Genomic DNA, 13,151 nt, shown 5'->3' with positions numbered 1-13,151 from the left:
TTTCTCTCTCCTCGGCCTTTCTAGGGAGTTTTTCCTAGCCACCGTGCTTCTACACCTGCATTGCTTGCTGTTTGGGGTTTTAGGCTGGGTTTCTGTACAGCACTTTGTGACATCAGTTGATGTACAAAGGGCGATATATATACATTTGATTTGATTTGAAGGCAAAGGGTGGCTACTTTGAAGAATCTAAAATATATTTTGATTTGTTTAACACTTTTTTGGTTACTACATGATTACATATGTGTTATTTCATAGTTTTGATGTCTTCACTATTTGTCTAGAATGTAGAAAATAGTAAAGAACATAAATAGAAACCCTTGAATGAGTCGGTGTGTCCAAACTGTTGACTGGTACTGTAGCCTAGTGGTTAGAGCGTTGGACTAGCATTGGACTAGGAACCGGAAGGTTGCAAGTTCAAACCCCCGAGCTGACAAGGTACAAATCTGTCGTTCTGCCCACTGTTCCTAGGCCGTCGTTGAAAATAAGAATTTGTTCTTAACTGACTTGCCTAGTTAAATAAAGGAAAAATAAAATAAAAAATGTAAATAAGGTATTTCTGTTTATAATTTGCTATACATTTTCATAAATTTCTAAAAACCTGTTTCCGCTTTGTCATGATGGGATATTGTGTGTAGATTGATGAGAGAAAAAAAAATATTTAATCCATTTCAGAAAAAGGCTGTAACGTAAGAAAGTGTGGGAAAGGGGAAGGAGTCTGAATACTTCCTGAATGCTCTGTACAAAACCTTGTAGGTATGTTGTAGATTCCCTAAAGAAACCTCAGCGTTTGACTGGTGACGGCCTTCTCTTTCCCACATTAAGGTGCTAATGGCTGCTCAGTTAATGTCGTTCATGTGTTGTGTGTATGAATGTGTGTGTGTTTGTGTGTGTGTGTGTGTGTGTGTAAGAATGTGTGTGTGTGTGTGTGTGTGTGTGTGTGTGTGTGTGTGTGTGTGTGTGTGTGTGTGTGTGTGTGTGTGTGTGTGTGTGTAAGAATGTGCGTGTGTGTATGTGTGTGTTTGTAGCGATTTAGACATCCGCGAGGAGGAAGTGGGTGGCTTTATGGAAAAACAGGCCAAATGCTTTGTGTTTGTTCATTGTGCAGCTCACCCTATAATTAACAATGGTTAACGTTTAACATTGTTTTATCGCTTATGGTAACGACACAAACAAAACACACACAGCAGTGGAGGCTGCAGAGAGGAGGACGGCTCATCATAATGGCTGGAACGGAGCGAATGGAATGTTATCAAACACCTGGAAACCATGGAAACCATGTGTTTGATGTATTTGATACCATTCCACTGATTCAGATCCAGTCATTACCACGAACATGTCCTCCCCAATTAAGGTGTCAACAACCTCCTGTGACACACAGATGGTAGTGGGGCAGAACCATCAACACAGGTGGTAGTGGGTCAGAACCATCAACACAGGTGGTAGTGGGGCAGAACCATCAACCCAGGTGGTAGTGGGGCAGAACCATCAACACAGGTGGTAGTGGGGCAGAACCATCAACACAGGTGGTAGTGGATCAGAACCATCAACACAGTTGGTAGTGGGTCAGAACCATCAACACAGGTGGTAGTGGTAGATTAGTATGATATGTCACGTTTGGTATGGTTCCATAAGGCAAAAAGCATAAACAAAAATAGGGTGGTTAGTTACGGTAGGCGTAAAACGCAAACATCTAGCAACCCAAAGGTTTCATGTTCGAATCTCATCATGGACAACTGTAGCATTTTAGCTAATTAGCAACTTTGCAACTACTTACTACTTTGTAGCTACTTTTCAACTACTTAGCATGTTAGCTAACCCTTCCCCTAACCCTTTAACCTAAGTCCTAAGCCTAACCCCTAGCCTAGCTAACATTTGCCACCTAGCTAACATTAGCATTTGGCACCTAGCCACCTTGCTAACATTAGCCACAACAAATTGGAATTAGTAATATATCAAACCATTTGCAAATTTGTAACATATTATATTGTGTGAATTGCAATTCGCAACATATCATATGAATGAATGCATTTTGTAACATACATTATACATTACATTATACATACATTATGGATGATAGATGTCCACAAATTAATAAATACCATTACTAATTGAGGTGTACTGAATTTATGTTTACTATGTTACGTCAGCCCCTGAGTCCAGGTTGGAGCATTAGGCAGCAGCTACCTCCATCAGGGGTAGAGACGGATCAAAATGGGGAATGCCTGGTGATATGAAAATGATATTTCAGTTCCGGCAAAATCATTGGCAAGAAACTGGTGTCTAAGGTTTGTGTCTGAACACTTGGCTTGAACACATCCTCCTACAGATTATTCCATAAGAAAGAAACTGAACAAATGTAAATGATTCCCCAACCTCTGCCACACATGACAGCTAGCGGTGTGGAACCGGGAGACAGATGGAGACATAGAGAGGGAGAGAGAAAGGTGGAGGTAGTGGAATTCAGTGACACACAGAGAGCCCCTTTTTGAAGAGATTGTGTTTAAGTGAGTAAGTGCTAGCCAAGTGACATCCCCACTGTTGATTGAAGGAGGCATTAAACGGTACTAGTCTATTGTGTAGTACACGCTCTGAGACACACACATACACACACACACACACACACACACACACACAGTAATTAATCATAGATGGTATTTGTGCCATTGTGTTGCTGTCTTTTCAGATTATGTCTGATCTTCTCTTTCTAAAGGTCACATGAGCCTTTATTAGATTAAACCTGACACACACACACAGAGAGAGAGAGAGACTAACACAAACACAGAGAGAGACACACACACACACACACACACACACACACACAGAGAGAGATAGATTCACAAAATGTGACAAACACCAAATTGAGACTCTGCCTGCAGAAATCTGCAAAAATAACCTCTGTGTACAACGTAAAACACCAAATAATACATGCAGAGCAGAATTAGGCCGATACCCACTAATGATCAAAATCCAGAAAAGAGCTGTTAAATTCTACAACCACCTAAAAGGAAGCGATTCCCAAACCTTCCATAATAAAGCCATCACCTACAGAGAGATGAACCTGGAGAAGAGTCTCCTACTAAGCAAGCTGGTCCTGGGGCTCTGTTCACAAACACAAACACACCCCACAGAGCCCCAGGACAGTAACACAATTATACCCAATCAAATCATGAGAAAACAAAAAGATAATTACTTGACACAGGAAAGAATTAACAAAAAAACAGCGCAAACTAGAATGCTGTTTGGCCCTAAACAGAGAGTACACAGTGGCAGAATACCTGACCCCAAACTTAAGGAAAGCTTTGACTATGTACAGACTCTGTGAGCAAAGCCTTGCTATAGAGAAAGGCCGCCATAGGCAGACATGGCTCTCAAGAGAAGACAGGCTATGTGCTCACTGCCCACAAAATGAGGTGGAAACTGAGCTGCACTTCCGAACCTCCTGCCCAATGTATGACCATATTAGAGAGACATATTTCCCTCAGATTACACAGATCCACAAAGAATTCGAAAACAAATCCAATGTTGATAAACTCCCATATCTACTGGGTGAAATACCACACAGTGTGCCATCCCAGAAACAAGATTTGTGACCGGTTGCCACAAGAAACGGCAACCAGTGGAGGAATTCAGTATACAGTATAATGGAGGAGGTGAATACAGATGGAGGAATTCAGCATACAGTATAATGGAGGAGGTGAATACAGATGGAGGAATTCATCATACAGTATAATGGAGGAGGTGAATACAGATGGAGGAATTCAGCATACAGTATAATGGAGGAGGTGAATACAGATGGAGGAATTCAGCATACAGTATAATGGAGTAGGTGAATACAGATGGAGGAATTCATCATACAGTATAATGGAGGAGGTGAATAAAGATGGAGGAATTCATCATATAGTATAATGGAGGAGGTGAATACAGATGGAGGAATTCAGCATACAGTATAATGGAGGAGGTGAATACAGATGGAGGAATTCAGCATACAGTATAATGGAGGAGGTGAATACAGATGGAGGAATTCAGGATACAGTATAATGGAGGAGGTGAATACAGATGGAGGAATTCATCATACAGTATAATGGAGGAGGTGAATACAGATGGAGGAATTCCGCATACAGTATAATGGAGGAGGTGAATACAGATGGAGGAATTCAGTATACAGTATAATGGAGGAGGTGAATACAGATGGAGGAATTCATCATACAGTATAATGGAGGAGGTGAATACAGATGGAGGAATTCATCATACAGTATAATGGAGGAGGTGAATACAGATGGAGGAATTCAGCATACAGTATAATGGAGGAGGTGAATACAGATGGAGGAATTCAGCATACAGTATAATGGAGGAGGTGAATACAGATGGAGGAATTCATCATACAGTATAATGGGGGAGGTGACCAAATGGATCTCTAGAGATCTACTGCCATTTTCCTTACACCTTACACTGAAACTCTGCAGAGGCACACACACACACACACACACACACACACACACACACACACACACACACACACACACACACACACACACACAAGTAAACACATCGAGAAACACACACACAGCGTATCTTTTCACAGAGGGTCTGTTTTTAGAAAGGATGTCAACAGACTAATTAAAGATCAGCACCCAGAAAGAGATAACAGCTGTGTGTGTGTGTGTGTGTGTGTGTGTGTGTGTGTGTGTGTGTGTGTGTGTGTGTGTGTGTGTGTGTGTGTGTGTGTGTGTGTGTGTGTGTGTGTGTGTGTGTGTGTGTGTGTGTGTTACTGGCTCAGTTAGTTAACTTTGAACTTTGAAGCCAACCGGTGACGCACATGGTCCTTCTCTCCATTGTTAGCTATTTAAAACTAGTTTACTGGTTTATCTTACTGTAATATCTTACTGTAATACAGCAGGCTGAAGGAGACATCTGTATTTAAAACTAGTTTACTGGTTTATCTTACTGTAATATCTTACTGTAATACAGCAGGCTGAAGGAGACATCTGTATTTAAAACTAGTTTACTGGTTTATCTTACTGTAATATCTTACTGTAATACAGCAGGCTGAAGGAGACATCTGTATTTAAAACTAGTTTACTGGTTTATCTTACTGTATCTTACTGTTTATCTTACTGCGCTCCTGAGTGGTGCAGCGATCTAAGACACTGCATCTCAGTGCAAGAGGCGTCACTGCAGTATCTCGTTCGAATCCAGGCTGTATCAAATCCGGCCGTGACTGGGAGTCGAATAGGGTGGCGCACAACTGTCCCAGTGTCGTCCGGATTTGGCCAGGGGTAGACCGTCATTGTAAATAAGAATTTGTTCTCAACTGACTCGCCTAGTTAAATAAAGATACAAAACATATAGTGGGCTGAAGGAGATCTGTAGTTAACTGGTTTCTCTTACTGATCGTCTCTTCAATTCTACCTGTGCTGACACATGCAAACACACACACACACTCTCTGTTCTTAAGCCACGTCATAAACCAGGTTGGTTTGTGATTCTGTTCAGGCTTTGATCATCCCTGTCGTCTGTCTCAACATACTGATGGTGTTGTAACCAGCCAATAGATGGAATCCTGCACCAAATCAATACACAGTTATCGTTTGAGTTCAAGATCCTAAACTACAGAGAACACTATTGATTTCTTCTTTTCCTTGTTAGACATTCTGTTCTGTTTCAGGTGAAGCTGTTGTACAAGGGCTATATCAATATGGGGCGGCAGGGTAGCCTAGTGGTTAGAGCATTGGACTAGTAACCGAAAGGTTGCAAGTTCAAATCCCCGAGCTGACAAGGTACAAAATCTGTCGTTCTGCCCCTGAACAGGCAGTTAACCCACTGTTCCTAGGCCGTCATTGAAAATAAGAATTTGTTCTTAACTGACTTGCCTAGTTAAATAAAGGTTAAAAAAATACATTTGATTTGTGTTTCAGGTGAAGCTGTTGTACGAAGGGCTATATCAATACATTTGATTTGTGTTTCAGATGAAGCTGTTGTACGAAGGGCTATATCAATACATTTGATTTGTGTTTCAGGTGAAGCTGTTGTACGAAGGGCTATATCAATACATTTGATTTGTGTTTCAGGTGAAGCTGTTGTACGAAGGGCTATATCAATACATTTGATTTGTGTTTCAGGTGAAGCTGTTGTACGAAGGGCAATATCAATACATTTGATTTGTGTTTCAGATGAAGCTGTTGTACGAAGGGCTATATCAATACATTTGATTTGTGTTTCAGGTGAAGCTGTTGTACGAAGGGCTATATCAATACATTTGATTTGTGTTTCAGATGAAGCTGTTGTACGAAGGGCTATATCAATACATTTGATTTGTGTTTCAGGTGAAGCTGTTGTACGAAGGGCAATATCAATACATTTGATTTGTGTTTCAGATGAAGCTGTTGTACGAAGGGCTATATCAATACATTTGATTTGTGTTTCAGGTGAAGCTGTTGTATTGCCAGTTCAGTCCCAGAGGCAGAAGGACAGGTGGTCTCTGTTAAAGGAAGTTAACGTTACTCGCAACCCTCACTCATACACCAACATGGACTAAATCTTAGAAGGCTACCTTCATAACAGCGTCATAACACATTCATGACCCATACATACTGCATTCATAACCCATACATACTGCATTCATAACCCATACATACTGCATTCATAACCCATTCATACTGCATTCATAACCCATACATACTGCATCCATAACCCATACATACTGCATTCGTAACCCATACATACTGCATTCGTAACCCATACATACTGCATTCATAACCCATACATACTGCATTCATAACCCATACATACTGCATTCATGACCCAAACATACGGCATTCATGACCGATACATACTGCATTCATAACCCATACATACTGCATTCATGACCCATACATACTGCATTCATAACCCATACATACTGCATTCGTAACCCATACATAATGCATTCGTAACCCATACATACAGCATTTGTAACCCATACATACTGCATTCATAACCCATACATACTGCATTCATGACCCATACATACTGCATTCATAACCCATACATACTGCATTCATAACCCATACATACTGCATTCATAACCCATACATACTGCATTCATAACCCATACATACTGTATTCATAACCCATACATACTGCATTCATAACCCATACATACTGCATTAATAACACATGCATACTGCATTCATAACCCATACATACTGCATTCATAACCCATACATACTGCATTCATAACCCATACATACTGCATTCATAACCCATACATACTGCATTCATAAGCAGTACATACTGCATTCATAACCCATACATACTGCATTCATAACCCATACATACTGCATTCATAACCCATACATACTCCATTCATAATCCATACATATTGCATTCATAACCCATACATACTGCATTCATAATCCATACATACTGCATTCATAACCCATTCATACTGCATTCATAACCCATACATACTGCATTCATAACCCATACATACTGCATTCATAACCCATACATACTGCATTCATAACCCATACATACTGCATTCATAACCCATACATACTGCATTCATAACCTATACATACTGCATTCATAACCCATACATATTCCATTCATAATCCATACATATTGCATTCATAACCCATACATACTGCATTCATAATCCATACATACTGCATTCATAACCCATACATACTGCATTCATAACCCATACATATTCCATTCATAACCCATACATACTGCATTCAGGGTCCTGTGTGGCTCAGTCGGTAGAGCATGGCGCTTGCAACGCCAAGCGTCGTGGGTTCGATTCCCGCTGGGACCACCCATATGTAAAAGTAGTGGCCCCAGCCGACTTGTAAGTCGCTTTGGACAAAAGCGTCTGCTAAATGGGATATATATTCATAACCCATACATATTCCATTCATAACCCATACATACTGCATTCAAAACCCATTCATACTGCATTCATAACCCATACATACTGCATTCATAACCCATACATACTGCATTCATAACCCATTCATACTGCATTCATAACCCATACATACTGCATTCATAACCCATACATACTGCATTCATAACCCATACATACTGCATTCATAACCCATACATACTGTATTCATAACCCATACATACTGCATTCATAACCCATACATACTGCATTAATAACACATGCATACTGCATTCATAACCCATAGATACTGTATTCATAACCCATACATACTGCATTCATAACCCATACATACTGCATTAATAACACATGCATACTGCATTCATAACCCATACATACTGCATTCATAACCCATACATACTGCATTCATAACCCATACATACTGCATTCATAACCCATACATACTGCATTAATAACACATGCATACTGCATTCATAACCCATACATACTGCATTCATAACCCATACATACTGCATTCATAACCCATACATACTGCATTCATAACCCATACATACTGCATTCATAAGCAGTACATACTGCATTCATAACCCATACATACTGCATTCATAACCCATACATACTGCATTCATAACCCATACATACTGCATTCATAATCCATACATATTGCATTCATAACCCATACATACTGCATTCATAACCCATACATACTGCATTCATAATCCATACATACTGCATTCATAACCCATTCATACTGCATTCATAATCCATACATACTGCATTCATAACCCATTCATACTGCATTCATAACCCATACATACTGCATTCATAACCCATACATACTGCATTCATAACCCATACATACTGCATTCATAACCCATACATACTGCATTCATAACCTATACATACTGCATTCATAACCCATACATATTCCATTCATAATCCATACATATTGCATTCATAACCCATACATACTGCATTCATAATCCATACATACTGCATTCATAACCCATACATACTGCATTCATAACCCGTACATACTGCATTCATAACCCATACATACTGCATTCAGGGTCCTGTGTGGCTCAGTCGGTAGAGCATGGCGCTTGCAACGCCAAGCGTCGTGGGTTCGATTCCCGCTGGGACCACCCATATGTAAAAGTAGTGGCCCCAGCCGACTTGTAAGTCGCTTTGGACAAAAGCGTCTGCTAAATGGGATATATATTCATAACCCATACATATTCCATTCATAACCCATACATACTGCATTCATAACCCATTCATACTGCATTCATAACCCATACAGACATCAGAACTATGAAATAACACATAGGCTCCTTTGTAGAATCCCAAATATAAAATATATTTTGATTTGTTTAACACTTTTTTGGTTACAACATGATTCCATATGTGCTATTTCATAGTTTCTGATGTCTTCACTAAAAACAACAGTCCTGGAATGAGTAGGAGTGTCCAAACTTTTGACTGGTACTGTGTATAATGTTTGACTGGTACTGTGCATAGTGTTTGACTGGTACTGTGCATAGTGTTTGACTGGTACTGTGTATAGTGTTTGACTGGTACTGTGTATAGTGTTTGACTGGTACTGACTGGTACTGACTGGTACTGTGCATAGTGTTTGACTGGTACTGTGTATAGTGTTTGACTGGTACTGACTGGTACTGACTGGTACTGTGCATAGTGTTTGACTGGTACTGTGTATAGTGTTTGACTGGTACTGACTGGTACTGACTGGTACTGACTGGTACTGTGCATAGTGTTTGACTGGTACTGTGTATAGTGTTTGACTGGTACTGACTGGTACTGACTGGTACTGTGCATAGTGTTTGACTGGTACTGGGTATAGTGTTTGACTGGTACTGTGTATAGTGTTTGACTGGTACTGACTGGTACTGACTGGTACTGACTGGTACTGTGTATAGTGTTTGACTGGTACTGACTGGTACTGTGTATAGTGTTTGACTGGTACTGTGTATAATGTTTGACTGGTACTGTGTATAGTGTTTGACTGGTACTGGGTATAGTGTTTGACTGGTACTGTGCATAGTGTTTGACTGGTACTGACTGGTACTGTGTATAGTGTTTGACTGGTACTGTGTATAATGTTTGACTGGTACTGTGTATAGTGTTTGACTGGTACTGACTGGTACTGTGTATAGTGTTTGACTGGTACTGTGTATAATGTTTGACTGGTACTGTGTATAATGTTTGACTGGTACTGTGCATAGTGTTTGACTGGTACTGGGTATAGTGTTTGACTGGTACTGACTGGTACTGACTGGTACTGTGTATAATGTTTGACTGGTACTGGGTATAGTGTTTGACTGGTACTGTGTATAATGTTTGACTGGTACTGGGTATAGTGTTTGACTGGTACTGACTGGTACTGACTGGTACTGTGTATAATGTTTGACTGGTACTGTGTATAATGTTTGACTGGTACTGTGCATAGTGTTTGACTGGTACTGTGTATAGTGTTTGACTGGTACTGTGTATAATGTTTGACTGGTACTGTGCATAGTGTTTGACTGGTACTGTGCATAATGTTTGACTGGTACTGTGTATAGTGTTTGACTGGTACTGACTGGTACTGTGTATAGTGTTTGACTGGTACTGTGTATAGTGTTTGACTGGTACTGACTGGTACTGTGTATAGTGTTTGACTGGTATTGGGTATAGTGTTTGACTGGTACTGTGCATAGTGTTTGACTGGTACTGTGCATAGTGTTTGACTGGTACTGTGTATAGTGTTTGACTGGTACTGTGTATAGTGTTTGACTGGTACTGTGTATAGTGTTTGACTGGTACTGACTGGTACTGACTGGTACTGTGCATAGTGTTTGACTGGTACTGTGTATAGTGTTTGACTGGTACTGACTGGTACTGACTGGTACTGTGCATAGTGTTTGACTGGTACTGGGTATAGTGTTTGACTGGTACTGACTGGTACTGACTGGTACTGGGTATAGTGTTTGACTGGTACTGACTGGTACTGACTGGTACTGGGTATAGTGTTTGACTGGTACTGACTGGTACTGACTGGTACTGTGTATAGTGTTTGACTGGTACTGTGTATAGTGTTTGACTGGTACTGACTGGTACTGACTGGTACTGGTTATAGTGTTTGACTGGTACTGACTGGTACTGGGTATAGTGTTTGACTGGTACTGGGTATAGTGTTTGACTGGTACTGGGTATAGTGTTTGACTGGTACTGGGTATAGTGTTTGACTGGTACTGGGTATAGTGTTTGACTGGTACTGACTGGTACTGACTGGTACTGACTGGTACTGTGCATAGTGTTTGACTGGTACTGGGTATAGTGTTTGACTGGTACTGTGCATAGTGTTTGACTGGTACTGGGTATAGTGTTTGACTGGTACTGTGTATAATGTTTGACTGGTACTGTGCATAGTGTTTGACTGGTACTGGGTATAGTGTTTGACTGGTACTGGGTATAGTGTTTGACTGGTACTGACTGGTACTGACTGGTACTGACTGGTACTGTGCATAGTGTTTGACTGGTACTGGGTATAGTGTTTGACTGGTACTGTGCATAGTGTTTGACTGGTACTGGGTATAGTGTTTGACTGGTACTGTGTATAATGTTTGACTGGTACTGTGCATAGTGTTTGACTGGTACTGTGTATAGTGTTTGACTGGTACTGTGTATAGTGTTTGACTGGTACTGACTGGTACTGTGTATAGTGTTTGACTGGTACTGTGTATAGTGTTTGACTGGTACTGACTGGTACTGTGTATAGTGTTTGACTGGTACTGTGTATAGTGTTTGACTGGTACTGTGTATAGTGTTTGACTGGTACTGACTGGTACTGTGTATAGTGTTTGACTGGTACTGTGTATAATGTTTGACTGGTACTGTGCATAGTGTTTGACTGGTACTGTGTATAGTGTTTGACTGGTACTGTGTATAATGTTTGACTGGTACTGTGTATAATGTTTGACTGGTACTGACTGGTACTGTGTATAGTGTTTGACTGGTACTGTGTATAGTGTTTGACTGGTACTGTGTATAGTGTTTGACTGGTACTGTGTATAGTGTTTGACTGGTACTGACTGGTACTGTGTATAGTGTTTGACTGGTACTGTGTATAGTGTTTGACTGGTACTGTGTATAGTGTTTGACTGGTACTGACTGGTACTGTGTATAGTGTTTGACTGGTACTGTGTATAGTGTTTGACTGGTACTGTGTATAGTGTTTGACTGGTACTGGGTATAGTGTTTGACTGGTACTGTGTATAGTGTTTGACTGGTACTGACTGGTACTGACTGGTACTGTGTATAGTGTTTGACTGGTACTGTGTATAGTGTTTGACTGGTACTGTGTATAGTGTTTGACTGGTACTGTGTATAGTGTTTGACTGGTACTGGGTATAGTGTTTGACTGGTACTGTGTATAGTGTTTGACTGGTACTGACTGGTACTGACTGGTACTGTGTATAGTGTTTGACTGGTACTGTGTATAGTGTTTGACTGGTACTGGGTATAGTGTTTGACTGGTACTGACTGGTACTGTGTATAGTGTTTGACTGGTACTGACTGGTACTGTGTATAGTGTTTGACTGGTACTGGGTATAGTGTTTGACTGGTACTGACTGGTACTGTGTATAGTGTTTGACTGGTACTGGGTATAGTGTTTGACTGGTACTGTGCATAGTGTTTGACTGGTACTGTGTATAGTGTTTGACTGGTACTGACTGGTACTGTGTATAGTGTTTGACTGGTACTGTGTATAATGTTTGACTGGTACTGTGCATAGTGTTTGACTGGTACTGTGTATAGTGTTTGACTGGTACTGTGCATAGTGTTTCTGACTGGTACTGTGTATAGTGTTTGACTGGTACTGACTGGTACTGACTGGTACTGTGTATAGTGTTTGACTGGTACTGTGTATAGTGTTTGACTGGTACTGTGTATAGTGTTTGACTGGTACTGGGTATAATGTTTGACTGGTACTGTGTATAATGTTTGACTGGTACTGTGTATAGTGTTTGACTGGTACTGACTGGTACTGTGTATAGTGTTTGACTGGTACTGTGTATAATGTTTGACTGGTACTGTGTATAGTGTTTGACTGGTACTGTGTATAATGTTTGACTGGTACTGTGTATAGTGTTTGACTGGTACTGACTGGTACTGTGTATAGTGTTTGACTGGTACTGTGTATAGTGTTTGACTGGTACTGTGTATAGTGTTTGACTGGTACTGACTGGTACTGTGTATA

At 40.4% G+C, this 13,151-nt stretch overlaps 1 pseudogene; it reads right to left on the bottom strand.

Annotated features, from left to right (window-relative positions):
- The window catches only part of LOC135536874 (dachshund homolog 1-like), a 101,483-nt pseudogene that overhangs the window by 45,344 nt on the left and 42,988 nt on the right, over nucleotides 1-13,151 (bottom strand).

This window comes from Oncorhynchus masou, unplaced genomic scaffold, assembly GCF_036934945.1.
Source record: "Oncorhynchus masou masou isolate Uvic2021 unplaced genomic scaffold, UVic_Omas_1.1 unplaced_scaffold_674, whole genome shotgun sequence".
Lineage (NCBI taxonomy): Eukaryota > Metazoa > Chordata > Actinopteri > Salmoniformes > Salmonidae > Oncorhynchus > Oncorhynchus masou.
The sequence above is the reverse complement of the archived record's forward strand: the minus strand, read 5'-3'. Positions and strand labels throughout refer to the sequence as shown.